General features: G+C 42.4%; 1 long non-coding RNA gene across 1 annotated transcript in view; it reads left to right on the top strand.

Annotated features, from left to right (window-relative positions):
• The window catches only part of LOC125907428 (uncharacterized), a 43,464-nt gene extending 27,618 nt beyond the window's left edge, over positions 1 to 15,846 (top strand). The window contains exon 3 of the long non-coding RNA XR_007452631.1: positions 15,470 to 15,846. This is a non-coding gene — a long non-coding RNA (uncharacterized LOC125907428). The remainder of the gene's footprint in view (positions 1 to 15,469) is intronic.
• The last annotated feature ends 255 nt before the right edge of the window (positions 15,847 to 16,101 follow it).

The following is a 16,101-nucleotide window of genomic DNA, read 5'->3' as shown; positions in this document are numbered from 1 at the left end:
CAAAATGCAGAACCAAGCTCGAGTGAACCGGTGGCCCCACCCAGGAAGATGGATGACGCTTTCGTGACTGACGAGCTGGCCAAAAAAAAAAGACAACGAGCTAGATGATGACTACCGGCTGGCCGGCTCTTTGCGTTTGGTCCATGCTGCTGGATGCTGGTTGGAGCCGCCCGGGCCCGCCCGCTCGTCAAACCGCGGAACAAGTTATGCAGTGAGCGCATTAAGCTAAAGTTTGCATAATTTTACGATCCATCTTAGATAATTGGATTAACGGTGAATTATTCATTAAAGCCCAGTTACAAACGGTAGCGAACCGAATGCGGGTCGAGTGCTAGCTGTCTCCCTCACACCCACCCCTCGGATCCCACTTTCTGTCGCATTTTGAGACGTGATTCTGATTCAAGAGCTCGCCGTACTGTCAAATACGCGGGGTGGGTCTTTTTACAGCGAGCGTCATTAAAAATGCTCCCTTCGTCCGGTGGCAGCGTGCAGGTTATTCTTTCGTGTTTGGAGAGAGATTTTTTTGTAAATAATTTGAACTTGACTGTCGCTATGAATTTGACGCGAATGGCGAGATCTTTGGCTAAAGTGGTTCGTGTTTGAAATGGGCATCATTTTAGTAATTGAAACAATTGATCTAAAAATGACATAAAATGTAGATTTTTTAGGGTGATGAGTTTCTTGTTTTTGAGAATGAAAAATATCTACTAGAAAGAGAAGAAAAGATTTCAAATATTTAAGAGCAACGAAGTAAAATTTTCACTAAGCCGTACATTGAGGGCTCTTCTGGCGTTCCACAGGGTAGCAATCTTGGACTGCTACTCTTCTCACTTTTCTTTACCGACGTCACTTCGGCTGTTGATGATTCGGAATGTTTACTGTATGCCGGCGATCTTAAGCTTTTTCGTCCAATCCGTGTAACGACTGATGCTCTCTCTCTACAGATCGGTGAACTGTTTTTCTGACTGGTGCGATAAAAACGACCTTCTAATTTCCGTCGATAAGTGTGTGTGTGTGTGTGTGTGTTTGTGTGTGTGTTTGTGTGTGTGTGTGTGTGTGTGTGTGTGTTTGTGTGTGTGTTTGTGTGTGTGTGTGTGTGTGTATGTGTGTGTGTGTGTGTGTGTGTGTGTGTGTGTGTGTGTGTGTGTGTGTGTGTGTGTGTGTGTGTGTATGTGTGTGTGTGTGTGTGTGTGTGTGTGTGTGTGTGTGTGTGTGTGTGTATGTGTGTGTGTGTGTGTGTGTGTGTGTGTGTGTGTGTGTGTGTGTGTGTGTGTGTGTGTGTGTGTGTGTGTGTGTGTGTGTGTGTGTGTGTGTGTGTGTGTGTGTGTGTGTGTGTGTGTGTGTGTGTGTGTGTGTGTGTGTGTGTGTGTGTGTGTGTGTGTGTGTGTGTGTGTGTGTGTGTGTGTGTGTGTGTGTGTGTGTGTGTGTGTGTGTGTGTGTGTGTGTGTGTGTGTGTGTGTGTGTGTGTGTGTGTGTGTGTGTCTCTTTCCATCGTTCTGTCTGTCCACTAACACATAATTACGAAATATCAGGAACTCTATTACAGCGTAGCAACACTTTTAGGGACTTCGGAGTATAAATTGCACCTCATATCAATAACCTTTAATTAGGACAAAAACACATTCCAAAACCAAATGTACGAAACCCATTGAGTATAAATAAAACCAATTCCGACCGTGGCAAGTCAGATTCGTTCGGACTGTCAGGATAGGATAGGATATGCCCATCCAACATCTATCGACTTCTCATTTAAAGAGTTTAGTTATATCCCTCTACCCAAGGTAAGGCTTCTAATCTCCAACGTTTCCGGTAAGGGAAACCTCCTAAAGGTTTCTATGATCGCCTGGACGATCAAGTGTCGAAAAGTCCGCTTCGAACAAAGTATTATTCTACCTCGATACATGTCAGCGAAACACTGACCTACCGCGACGATACTCGAGGTACAGTTCGCATTACAATACTATACAATACAATTAAGGTACACAACTTCACACAAAACCGATGTCTTTTGGCCCTACTGGTGTTGTTCTTTAAGACCTTTTTTTCTAACTGCATGCTTCATGTTTCATCGTTCTAAAATGAACCGCTTGTACAATTTACTGAAATTTAATTTGATTCAATCTCCATGCTAAAATGCTGCAATTGTACAGCGCAAAAAAAAGCGAACGATAGAGCGCAGCAAAAACTGAGAACATAAAAAATGCAAGCACAATTTCAATACCAACCCGCTCCTAAACGAACTCACCAATTAAACCCCGTTGGCCTTTTGGAAAAGAAAGACTGACAGTGAGCGATAATTCAATTTAATGGTACGTTTGGCAGTGAGGGTGCAGCAGCCCCACACCATCCCCGCCCTATCGCGCCAATCGAATCGTATAAATTAGAAATGTCCAATAAATTACTCACACACGCTGATGGAAAGGTTTGCTACACCACGCGTTGCATTTACGCCCGTGCCGCGGCAGGTGCGAGAAAGAACGGACTGGGTGGAGAAAGCTGAATGCCGTGGCGCCGTTTTTATTTCATGCAACGTGCCACAAATTTAATAGATTAATGATGGAAAACGTATCAAAGGAACATTCCCCTCCCCCCCCCCTCTCCCGCTTGTTGTCGATCAATCAATCATTGAGATAAAAATAAAACCAAATTGCCAAAGCGGGGAAGGGAGGAGGTTTGCAAGCATTGACATGCCCTGTGCCATCTTATACGCTATGGTGAGAAGGTGTTTTCCCTCCTTTCGTTTTTCTTTTTTTTATTGCACTGTTTGTGCGATTTTTTTCTCCCGTTTTCAAAAACTCTAACATTATGGAGCGCTGACATTTCCATAGATAGTGGAGAAAACTTTCACCTACCCCAAACGAGACCGGTGGTGGACCGAGCTGACGCCGATTGTATTGTGGCGATAGCGTCAAAATACCGCCTTCACTTTAGCCACCGCAGGCGCTGCAGTTGCGAAAGCGTTCCCGTTTGGTCGTGGGTTAAGCAAAACACCATTTACCGATTTTATTTTTCGCTTAGCAAGCGAACTGTAAAAAGCAGGACGAGGGAAACTCGCTCTAGACTAGAAACGTCGCCCATCGCATACTTGGAGGGGTTGCACATGTGTGCATCGTAAAACGAACCCAAAAGTTGGTGCTGAAATCATGCCATTGTTTTCGTATGCAAAGTTGGGTGCAGCGAGCATAACAACGTTAGAAAATAAACTCCAATTGTACACCTGGTGTAGCTGGGCATTTCTTGGGCCACCCAATAGTAGCAGAAGTCCACGAGCTGGGTCGGTATTTGTGAACGGTTCTGTGCCGTATGCGGTAATTGCGTTGTGCACCGTTCTTCATGCACCGAAACTGCAAAGTCAACAGCGTGTGCGATAAACGGGTCGTATTTTGACTCTATCGAAATGTTGGAAGGGTAAAATTCGAAAAAGGAAAGGAAAAATTTCGGTTTATCATCCAATTTCTATCGCGTGGGTTAATAGTCGGATGTCTAGATGGTATTGATTAGAGTCGAAGCGTGACAAATTGGCGGCAAATGAGAAAGAAAGATGGATAGCCAATTTCCCGACTATGAGCTAGAAGTTTTTGGGAAAGTAACAAGACATTAAAGAGACCTTTATTCTTCATTCATGTTAGACCAATGTTTTATCAAAACTTTATTTATTCATACGAACTTGTGGCGTCATAGTTATTGTTGATATTGTAAAGGGTTTGGTCCTTACGCCTCATGATGATTACGGGTTGTCTAACAATTACTTGGCGAAGCACTTGATTTATTTTCAAAAAATTCAAACTTATCGTATAAAACATCCAATGGATTGCGTAGCATAGCATGAGTTTGGACGATTAAACACATAGCAATCAATTGCGGTCGATTACTTTGCAGTTACAAATTGCCGTTTTAGTAGATCCAATTATACATGATTCCCTAGAATGTGCCGTATCGTTTGCATTTGTAATGCAGCCTTGCGGATATGACCCGATTTTGTCGCTGCGATCGTTGTTATTGATTCTTACTGCCGTTCGATGGGATGGTTACGCAAAGCAGCGAGTGGCGAACGAAATCGTCCGGCGCTTGCTTTGTGTGGTACATGGCGACAGGAGGACAAGAACGTACAACTTGAGAATGCAACTGATCGATGGTTGTTGAACCGAATGCATAGCCGATCGATAATCCAGTTCGATAAGCAATTGCGTAATGGTGTAGAAATCAAACAGTAAATAACATTACTTTTCACTTATATGTGCTTTATTTTTGCAAGCATTTCTGCTGACATTCGCTAAAAGTATCTAATCATTTTAATCACGGATTCCGATATCCTCGCACGCCAAGTTCCACAGCTCACGGAGCGGTACTTTCCGCAATTCTTCCGCAATTTCAGTAATGGTCAGTAAGAATGCAAATGTCTGGCGCAGAATTGCAAGCAAAAGCAAAAAGTACAAAAAATGACCCAAAAGAGATGCTCCTTCATTTGCATAATGGAAGTCCCATGAATTAAGTTTCACCAAGCAGCGGTAAGAAACTCCATCTGCTTGCTTTCCATCCAACCGGGGGACCGCAGCTGCTCGAAGCAATTCGCAAAAACGCGGCAAGGGAATGCAGCAAATCCTTTACCGCTTATGATTGATGATTGCAGCGTTATTTATTGGGGTAATTTTAATATTCCCTCCGAAAAGGGATGGCCGATGGCAAACAGGGATGCAGTGGAGCATGCCAGCGTCACTCATCATCATTGCAATTAATTCTGAAATGTGCATTTTATCTGTACCCTTGTGGAGCTTATCTTTGAGTTTATGCCGAATCCAATAAGGATAAGTACGGGATTTGCTGCACAAGGCAGCAACAATAATCGAGTGCTTTGAGATGGAATAAGCCCTGTATTTACATTGATAAAGGCAAAACGGTAATGTAGCAGTTTCTCGCAGCTCAGCATATACAGGGCAAACCGTCCATAAGCGCCTTAACGCCACACAGTGATGCATCGTGCTGGAGTTGGAAAACTGTCCTGCACAGACGAGCAACTCTTTCAACTCCGGACAAACGTGCTGGGCGACCAACGATAATCAGCTAAAAACCATAACCTCAAACCCCCGCCTGAAATTACATTTCAATCGAAGCGAATGATGAAAAAGCCGGACGGACAATTACGATGCGATGGCACGAGACGCTGCTACCACGGGGTTTGTGCGCATGATGTGGAAAATATTGTGAAAACAAAGGAGTAACGCTGCCTTGGCGATTTAGAAAGAATATGATCTATTGCATCCTCTAGCTGTGTTTCGCAATCCAAACAAATGTTTGATAATTGAGACAAGGGTAAAGAGTGGTTCGAAAACGATGGATTAAGCTGATGCTTTTTACAATTTAATTAATGGAAGATACAGGATTTCCACGATTTATTAGTTAGTTCCCATATTTTTTTGGCTCGTCCTACGATTCATTCATCCTATAGATTTTTGTTAAGTTCCCAAAATTCATTTGTAACGTCCTATTGTACATCTCTACAATTGAACCAAAACATTCTGTGAAAGGCCCAAAAAATCATGGGAACAAACCAAAGAAATATGGGAAGCAACCAAACATTTTTGAGAAGCAACCAAGAAACCTTGAGAAACACTGTAACATATTTATTTAAAATAGAATTATCAGCTTATAGTTGATTACAAGAGGACGATAAACAAGCACAAAACAACACATTAAAATGCACGTCGTTCAAACAACACCTACCTTATTTTGATGACCAAGAAACAAGTCGACGATGTTCCTTGAAACATAAAATGAAAGAAATCAAATTTAAAATAATAATTAAATGTTCCATCAAGCAACCGAACTCGAAACGGTCCCTCATGTTGTCCGCATATTAAACAGTCTATCCTTCGAGAATCGATCAGACGAAAGGTTCTCGAAGCAAGGTTGATGAATGTTGCTTTTTTCTATGTTGTTGCTCCGTTTCATACCATTTCAACAAACGCCCACGGGTCGAATGACAGTTTCACTGTTTGTTCACTCTTTATCTTCGCGAGCGGTGTGATGAGGGTTGACAAGCCCCGGATAGCAACGTCAGTGCAGGTGGTGGCGGTAGTGGTGCTGATGGTGATGTTGGCTCTAAGTGATCCTTCTCCAAAATCGGACCAGTCATCCTAAATACACATGCCTACACAAACACACACACATACAAGGAGGTCGTCCTAAGACACACTCTGCACACACACCTGCAATCATTTCCATTCACGTGTGCACGCACACAACCCTCCTACCCTACCCGGTCAGTGGCTGGGCGCGTGGGACGTCCTTCGGCTTGGATGGATGCTTGAAACACAACGAGGAACAAATTGTTCCTTTTGTTCACGAACCTATACCAAAGTCAAAGTTGCTCCTAGAATTCAACGCCGGCCAGAAAATTGGTACGCAGGAGGTGCTTATCTAGTAAAGCTTCTCCCGTTTTTTTTTAATGCCAAAAGTTTTGAAACATCTTGCTCGCTCTTCCCGTTGCATGTCGTTGCTCATTTTACTGCCACACTGCTTTTAACCTCCTTCACTCTTTTTTTTTTGTATCCTGTCTGCCAGCGATGGAACAAGTTTTCGGTTCTAGCCACCCCTTTACCAACGTCGGAACAGGGTGGATGGCCATTTGGGATGTGTACCTTGATGGGAGCTCGGCGCTTGCTAGCTAGAATATTGTCGAGCTTTCGCCCATGCTCTCTGTCAGATTTGAGAAGAAGTTTCTGTCGCTTTGTCGTTGGAGGATTGTTATCGGTAAGGGATTCTGTACGTTTTTATGTTTTGTTTTCTTTCTTTCTTTTTTGCCGGTCAGTTCTCGATGTTTTCCTAGGCAGCCGTGGGAATATGGTTGTTGGGGAATACGAAATCCCGTGCAGGCAATAAAGGGACCGAGGGTCGGTTAGCATTTCCGAAAGAAAATGCCATGATTTCTACACTCATTCTCGTGGCTAGTTGTGGTACGACCGCCACTGCACTGGGACACTCGAGCGCCAAACGGTTGGCTATGGAAATTGTGCCAGCTCTCTAGCGTTGTGTAATTGAATTTAAATGTTATCGTACATAGCGCCACACTCTGGGCTGCTTCTGGGAATGTGGGACGGTTTCGAGGAAAAGATTGTAATTATTTATAGTACACAAGCTAGATGAACTATGTTCGTGTGACACGTCCGCTAACCGTCAGAAGAAGCAAACACAAAAAAAAACAATTATAATTACAAAGACATCGTCATAACCGGTGTAAAGGATGGTATCGTTAAAGCATAAGCACCGTTAGCAAAACAAACAACCTAAACAAATAGTAATTTAACATCAATCAATGCTTTCCCAGTCCTATTTCGCATGTTCCGGTGCAAATGGGGCACAATCTCCGCGCGCTAACAACGGCCAACGTCAGTACGAGCCAGCACCACCAATCTGGCACCATTCGTGTGAGTTGGTTCGAGTGCTAGTGCAGTGGTGCATGTGTGGGTGTTGGAAGAATTTGTAATTAAATTTTTGCGCTGTTTAAACCGACTACCACAGCGAGCGAGCGCGCGCGGCCGGGACCGCTGCCGGCAAGGGGCTTTACTGGAGTATGCCGGAATGTTTCATAATTTGTTTTGGTGGCCAAAGATCCTTAACGAGGGGTGGCATTTGCTGGGAAAAACCTCCGGTGCTTATCGGGTGCTAGCTGCACGAGTTTCGTCTAGCTGTGGGAACCGGGAGCAGTCGTTCCGTTGGCTGGCCGCAGGAGCTGCTGGTGAGGGCGAATAATATGAGGAAAGAAATTAAACGAAGCTTGGCAGCTTTCCGTGTGTTTTGTGGATGGTGCTGTCGCTACTGGTACTGCTGCTTCTGCTGCTGCTACTAAGCGTAGACATCACAATTATTTATGTAATTTATTTTGCGCTTTCATCTGAGGATTATTTTTAGTATAATATTCCTGGCAATGTGCGATTCATTTTATTGAAACATCAGTCTCTTCGAAATAATAACAGATTGGGCATTACACACATCGCCGGAAATTGCCAGGGATTTTGGTTTTTATTTTGGTTAACCACACCTCAAAAACCAAGTTAAACCTCCCCAATTCCGACCGAAAAAACCACGCAACCACCTTGGGCACTTTTTTCACTTCAAAGCTAAAACCACCCGACACCCGACGTTGATGGTCGGCAATAAAAGCAAATGCCCGCTGGCTGTGGGTTGAGTGTGTGTGTGAGTGTAACTAAAGAACAAATTTAACCGCAGTCGGTTATGGGGGTTGTACACGTTTTAGCTGTGCTTTGTGCACACTTTACCTCGATGGCCAACATTACGCAGGCGAGCTTTTGTATGAAAAAAGGAAAAAACGCAATCCATTGTTGATAAAAATTTACCGTCTGAGGTATGAATTCATGGAAGGTGTGTTATTTTTAAAACTCTCTGTTAACAGTAAAAGGGTTTCTTTCTTTATTCTGGTAGCACGGTATTGCGTCAAACCTACATGCGTCACATAATGTTTGTATGCCAACAATAATGTACGAATAGGTGCATAACTTTCGCTGCATTTAAGCGAATGTATGCGCTTTTATTATTGCACGTAAGTTTCCATTACGACCGGCAATAGAGCGCAAATGGAAGTTATTTAAAAGCCAACCAGTATACCAATTATATTTCCAATCTAGATTACAAAGAAACATGCTTAAAGGTACCGTTTGCATGGGAACAGCGCAGAAAACTGGAGTAGCGATGGCACACACTGCACTGAAATGGTGATAGAATGCAATTCCCGACCTGGCAGGAATGCTCACTTACATGGTGGATTGAAATAATAATGCGCTTTGCGTTGTTTCGTGCACCTGGTCGTTCCTGTGCAAGGTGCAGATGTGAGTAATTATTGTTGCAGTTCACTCTTGGGTGCAATACTTGGGTTTTTCATAATATGTTTCGTGTTTTGAATTAACTTATTCACTGCACATCTGACAGTTATAACGCTCTCGCGGTACTACATGAAAGGATAACACAGATTTATGAGCTAAATTGTCTAGATGTCTGTTTGTATCAGGTAGGAGTAAAATGAACTACGGAATGAGAAGTGTTTTTTCAACCTTCTTTTCTTTCCTTGCCTTACTTTCTATGATTACTTTTGAGCTTGATTATCTCTGAAGATTGATTACAGTGGACTACTATTAACGAGTTTTTTTATGTCGCGTACACTCTGTTCTGCTGTGCAAATACTCCTTCTTACGAGTGTGAATGCATTCACAGCTGCATCCTTCATACCATTTATTTAGTCTTTCCTTTTTTGTTTTGCACTCGGTAGTGTGGTTACATTTATAATTAATTTACTTCATTGGTCGTTATTCAGACTTTTGGCAATAAAATTAAAGAAGTAAAAGATAAATTATACGACTTTTGAATGATATTTTCATTACAAATTTGATTAAAAAAAGCTCCTATAAATCCCAGCTGAGGGTTAAACTAGTTACAAAAGCGTTCACTATATTTTCTGCTTCGGTGTATTTGACAATAAATAAAAAAAATAGAAATTATAGGATTTTCTAGGAGTTCTCATAGCCGTGGGACACGGCTTAATTGACTCCTTCTTCCGTGAAATTAACCAATTGTAATGGGAATTGGACTCTATAGCGTTCTTGTTGGACAAATCCAGTAGGAATTTCGAAGGAGCCTGACCAATAAGGATGCCGTAGAATCTAATTTAGATCATATGAAGTTCACTTCCCATGAGTCAAAGAAGTGTCCCACTAGCACTATAGTTTTTTCGCTAATATTGTTTCACGTTGCATAGCTACTTTGCATGTTAGAACCAAAAGCAGGAATTTCTTTTCAATTTTACGAAATAATAGAGTACGAGTGCTTCTATGGCGTGTTTGGCCGTGAGCATTGCTCAATATTGTAATTTACGATTTTATTCGGTGCGCTTTTTGAGCCTTTAAGTGTGCACGAGCATCACTGTGGTAGTGAAGTACACGCTTTAAAGAGTTTGTCAGACATGCTTTAAAGACTAAAAGACATTTTTTAATTTGCATACATTCTCTGACCGTATCGTCCTGTGTTATGATTCATTATTTTTGTCTTTTAAAGAGTAAAAATCTATTTTATTGAAAAAAATACATTTACGTATAATAAAGCGACGCATGAAAAGTTCTCTCGCACGAACCGCATACCCACTGCTGATGTGTTGAATTATAGATGAAAAAAAGCTTCCAAAAATCACTCTCCCCCACCCTCCAGTTAACTCCTTTTCATGGGCTTGAAGCATGCCGCATCATCAGAAACCAGCACCAGCAATGTACCACAGGATGTAGCGCTGTTAATGCTGCGACGGAATTCATTCACTCCCCCTAGTAGCGAGTGAAGTAACCCGTGTAACACACCGCCAGCACACACGCGACACGTACCGTGATTTACAATCATTCACCTCATTGGCCTGCGCCGGCGGTCGATGGAGAGGAAGATGTAGCCGCAGAAAGCATGCATAAGTTATGGCCCCGTTACCGGTACGCCACCTCATTCAACATAATCACGGCCGATTCTTGTTGCCGGCTAGTGAGAGTGAGACAGAACACTTGTGGGCGAAGTAAAAAAAAAAGGAAGAAAAGGGCACACACACACACAGAATGAAAGGGCCCCTGCTGTACTCATTTACGAAAAAATGGGCATTACATCCATTTGCGGTTGTAGTTGGTGGTTGGTGGCGGCAGAGCTTAATGCCAACGTTGTATGCTCCTGGTCCTGGCTTGGGTGAGCCATAAGCTGAACAGCCGAAGGAGCACATAGAAACATCGTTACACATTGGCATGGCATGCCGATACACTTTCCGATTGGCCAATTCGAATCGGCTTAGATTCCCATCACGTACGTTCTAATCAACGGCTAAAGCCACTGTCAGATGTTAGAGGTCGCGTTTGAGTTTGTTTTTTTTTCTTCAGTTTGTGGTGTAAACTTTCAACGCTACCGTTGCAAAAACCGCAACACGAGCCGGCGGTGCGCTTTTGTGCGTGTGTTTCTGTGAGTATGTGTGTGTGTCTCGTTCCGTCTTCTTGGGCTACAAGGCCTGGCTGCGTTCACGAAGGCCTTGCGTGGTCGAAATCATGATTCAAGCTCAACGAACCAATAAAAATTCATGTATTCCTTTGCATTTCTTGACGTTTCCTATGCCCTCTTTCAAGCTTGTAGAAACCACGCTTAGCGCGGGAACACAGAAGGGACAGTGCCCCTCACCCCGAACGGTAGAGAATTACTGGGAAGGTTTTACAAAGTTTTGCTGGCCTTGAACCGTATCGATAGAAATTGAAGGCCTTTAAGGCGCTTTCATGCTGTCCCGACACACCTTTTGCACGCTCGCCATTCGACTCCCCACCCCTTCAACCCTGTTCCAATCCATCATATTTGAGCCACGTAAACGTCACTGAAATGACTGAAAGTTTCAATTTTCTCAGAAAACTTTACCGTTCCGAGTGCAATCGTGGACGCACACGCGAGCAGTGCGAAATCAACTCGCAAAAGCTTGAAAACGAACGAGTCCCGGCACTACGATCCCAGTCGAGCACCCCTTTTCCGCAACTTACTGAGTGCGCGATACATTGAAGAAAGGATAAAAAAAGAACGACGATTCATATCCAAAAGCACACCATACCGAAAGGGCTAGAGAACCGCGGCAAGGGTGAAAATAAATAGAACCAAAAAGTTGAAAAGATTCGCATGGACGCCGGTGTGTCGAGGCGTGGAAAGTTAACAATTTCACAGCACCGAGCGCAAATGGAGTGAACATTCATAACCTCGTGCCGTTCTGATTATTTGTGGTGTGTGCGTATGGCTGTGTGTTTAAACTTATGCTGTCGATTTTGCCCGTTTTTTTCTTCTTCTTTTTGAGCGATGAAGCGACGAACGTAGAATCAATCCACTTGTCCAACGCTGGTGTAAATGTGCATGTGTGTGTGTGCCCTCACGTGTTGTTGTTTTATGCGTGGGCATTGTTTACAATTTTGCACTTCACTCGTATCTAAATCAAAACTGCCACGGCCTCACTGGGTTCCACACTAGTGATGTGCTGTATGGAGCGCACCCACAGCTCCGATCCGACTCCGACTATTGTTAGTTCGATTCCAACTCCGGCAAAATGGAACCACTAGATCCGCCCGGAGTCGGAGTAGTTCGGAGTCGTCCGGAGTCGACTCCGGGCGACTCCGGGCGACTCCGTACGACTCCGGACGATTCCGAACCACTCCACATATTGCAGCGCGGACCTACCTTCCGGAGTCGATTCCGAATTTATCGGAGTCGGATCGGAGTCGACTCCGGATTTTTGCCAACTTTACCCATCACTATTCCACACAACCAGCACACACCACAGCTCTTATCGCACTCGCACAATGATTTTCCACAGCGCCAAAAAACACAGTTCGTAATTAATTGTGCACCCATTTTTGTTTATGTTTGTGTATGCTTGCAAGGAAAAATAAACTACCCATTGGGATGGCACCACCAGCAGAGTGCCGGGTTAAAAGTTTGTTCAGAAGATTATGGCAAACAGCAGCAACAAAACGCTGCTGTTGATTTCACTACAGGTAACCGATTTGTTCGACCGGAAAAGCCGGAGTGCATCGGATAGCTTTTGCCATTACTGTAAGCTTATCGAGCGATCGTCAACCTTCGCACCCAGGCCTTCGGTGCACCACTCTGTACACGATAAACCCCTCTCCCTCTTTCCGTATCCTTATTGGGGGTGGTTTGCTCATCCAGATAAGGCTCGCATGAAAACATGAGATTGCTGTTTACGGCTGGTGGCCCTCACAATGTTTGTGTATGCGAAATTAGTATTCCATTTCCTTCGCCCCCACACTACGCTTTCATTCGACCCGAGCACACACAAACACTATCGGGGCAGTAAATCGGAATGTTTGGTGCCTGGAAAGTGCGTGAAACACCCGACGACCGGAAGTCCATTTTCACTCCATTAGATAACGGCAGTTCGGGCGGGCGGGCGGGCCCATTGCTTTTGGGGCTCTCGATATTGAAGGATCCGGGCGATCCGGTACGGTTGGGATTGCATTTAATCCGAGCCTTTGCAGAGCCTTTCCTTCCTTCTCCCATTTCGCAGTAGAGAGTGCGTTAATGCTTTGCAGTGTGCGTGATGCCGTTTGAAGCATGGAGATGAAAAGTGAAGATAAATGGCAAATGGAACAATGAAGGTACGGGCCAGCAGCTGCTGGCGTTTGCATTGCAAGGGAAAGGTTATAAGAACATGAAAGCGATGTGTTTTGAAAGCTTCCCGGTATACAGTGTGCTGGGTTGCTGAAGGCACATCGTTGCTGGTTGTGATTAATGGAATTTAATTAATTTAAAACTCTCTAAAGTTACATGTTTATGTTCTTTTAAACATTTTATTTTGTGTTTCTAGGTGGTGCAAAACAAATATTTTAGAATACCACATTGCACCACAATTCCCATTTTATCTCATTTTTCCGATCAAAGCCCATACTCGCACTAAGTTTATGTTGTCTCTAAGCTTTCTCTATTTGTTTCAAGGCTCGATATATATAAGACAAGGGATAAGACTAAATATACAGGAAGAAAATATCCTGAGTACATAACCTGCCGCCATATGATTAATATTGCTTATTAAGCCGTCATAATGTTGATGTAAATAAAAGATAAATAACTGTAAAATTTATCCAACGTTACAGTAGGTGTATCTGTTTGATAAGTCTAGTAAAGGAAATATCGATAACTAATACATTTAAACAATTGTTATCTCGAATAAATTTTATACACTACGCAAAATTAAAATAGCACCATATTTTTTTTAATAAATATGGTTCTACCGTTCCGAGGTCAGCATGCTGTCCAGCACTGATACCCGATGAAAAATCATTTGGCTACCCTTGTGTGTTATTTTTTAAAATGAAAATGGCATGGCATACTAAAATCCCTTATTTGTGAATATTTGGAACACATCGAGTATCACTCGCTATAGTTTACATTATTGACCATCAATTAGCTGTTACATTTTGTATCAATTACATGTATTTTCATTCCAAAAATTTTCATTGTGTATGTTGGATTTTGGGTTAACATTAATATTTCGAAGCTGAATTCATATAGGAAAACACGTAGGAATTAGAAGGAACTAAACCATAGGATATAGATAAAACTGCCTGACTAATTTGGACCTCATGAAATGAACTGCTCGAACTAAACGAATGAACTTTGTAATGAATTATGTAATGAACTATGAGACAAACGAATACACAGTTGCAAACAGACCGGCGATTAAGGTGCACTCTTCTCATTTTCATCAAATTTATACTAAGCTAATATCACAGTCCAGCACTTTAGTGAATATATTTTACAGTGTATTTAAAATATACGTTTAATATGCTACAATCAAAAATTTATCAAAATTATTTTTAATTTTGTGCTATTTTTATTTCGCACCTGTTTTTAGCAATATTCGAGCATAATTGAAAAATATTATTAAAGTACTGTTGCATCTGAAAAATAAATATTAATGCAATTTGATTAATAAAAATTTAAATGTTATGTTCTTGAAAGTTGCAAAACAGGCTGATTTAATACTCTGAATAAAATAAATCTTCATGGGGATGGTGATTCCAAAATTATTGAAAACAAAACATGGTGGAGTTATTTTAATTTCGCGCAGTGTAGGAATCAATGGTTATAATGGTTTGCTTAATTGTCTTATATGTATTATCTTACGTATAATTTGTTATGTAGTTTAAATTATACTTTCAACCATCATAAATATGTGTTACAAGCAACAAAATTCTGCTGATGAAACGAGAGAATAAAAAATTGTAAGGTGTAACGTTCATTAAAGCAGCGAAATTGTAAGCTTCAAACTTTTATTAAAAACATCAATACAAATTCTTCTTGTTATCCTCAGAGTTGTAAGATATAATTATCGTCAGATTTTAAAGATTTCTTTAACTAAAGGAAGTTTTGATTCCGCTTAAACCCCATTTTGAAGTTACCTAGTCTAAATTACTAAGCAAAAATGATGACATTAAGTCACAACAAAACCCTTCTCTGTCCAAAAAAACGGAAGTATTCCTCCTCCAAAACACATTACACACCCCATTCCCGAGTGTGATGTCACGTGTAGAGCGCTCGAGCGAAATTCTAGCCCACGGTTCAAAACTTTCCCCTCCACCAGAAAACCAGCATCGGCCCCTCCTGCCCCCACTCAGCCATGCGAAAACTTTGCTTTTTGCGAGTTTGGCCACCACACAAAGTGCCACTAAATTTAATGGATTGATGCTAAAACTTTCCAACAAAAAAAACGGCACATTAGTTACGGGCGCCGCCGTAATGTTGATCGATATTTGCTACGTGTTTGTCGGGGGTGCGATGGTCTGATGGTGGAGGTTCATTGTTTAGCCATCTATCGTACCCTGTTACTAATGCTTATTCTCTGTTTCTTTTCCTCTCCCACACCCACACACACACATTCCACCACAAACTATAGTTTTCTACAGTCGGTGCAAAAACGTGCCGTACATCACGTGGAGGGAAAGTTTCGCAAAGCAGTTGCTTCTTTCCGTACGACATTCCGCAGCCCCATCAGCACAAGTGCTAGGACGTGAAACAATCGACACATACGTACGCAGCCTGGAGTGTGGAGCAAACTAAAGCGCGCAAGTGTGACGTGGCGTTGCAAAAAAGCTGCTAATAAATCAATGTAAGAAATCACAAAGAGAAGAGAAACGCAAATACGTGGCGAAACGTAGTGTGAAAAGGTGAGCAGCTTTTCGACCGATTCTCGTAAAGTGAGTGTAATAATTGATAAATATTAAACGAAATATCGCCATAAAGTGTCACAGCTTTGCAAAAAGTAAAAGAGGGGGATAGTGCAAACAGTGCCCATTAGAATGAAAAATGGTTTAAAATCTAGCTAATTGTTCAAAAATCCTAAGCAATTAAGCAACCAAATCTTGTCACCATGTGTCACAGTGTAGTGCGCCAGTCAGCTGGCCGTTCGATTCAAGCGCTACCGCAATCGAGCGCTTACCAATGAGGCGTTAAGCGAAATCTTTCCCTTTTACACGGCACACAACGCCGCCTGACGCGTCCAAGCAAACAAAGGAGGCAGCTTGGGAA

The sequence above is a fragment of the Anopheles coluzzii genome, chromosome 3 (genome assembly GCF_943734685.1).
Source record: "Anopheles coluzzii chromosome 3, AcolN3, whole genome shotgun sequence".
In the NCBI taxonomy this organism is placed as follows: Eukaryota; Metazoa; Arthropoda; class Insecta; order Diptera; family Culicidae; genus Anopheles; species Anopheles coluzzii.
Note: the sequence above shows the minus strand (reverse complement) of the source record. Positions and strands in the feature narration are given on the sequence as shown.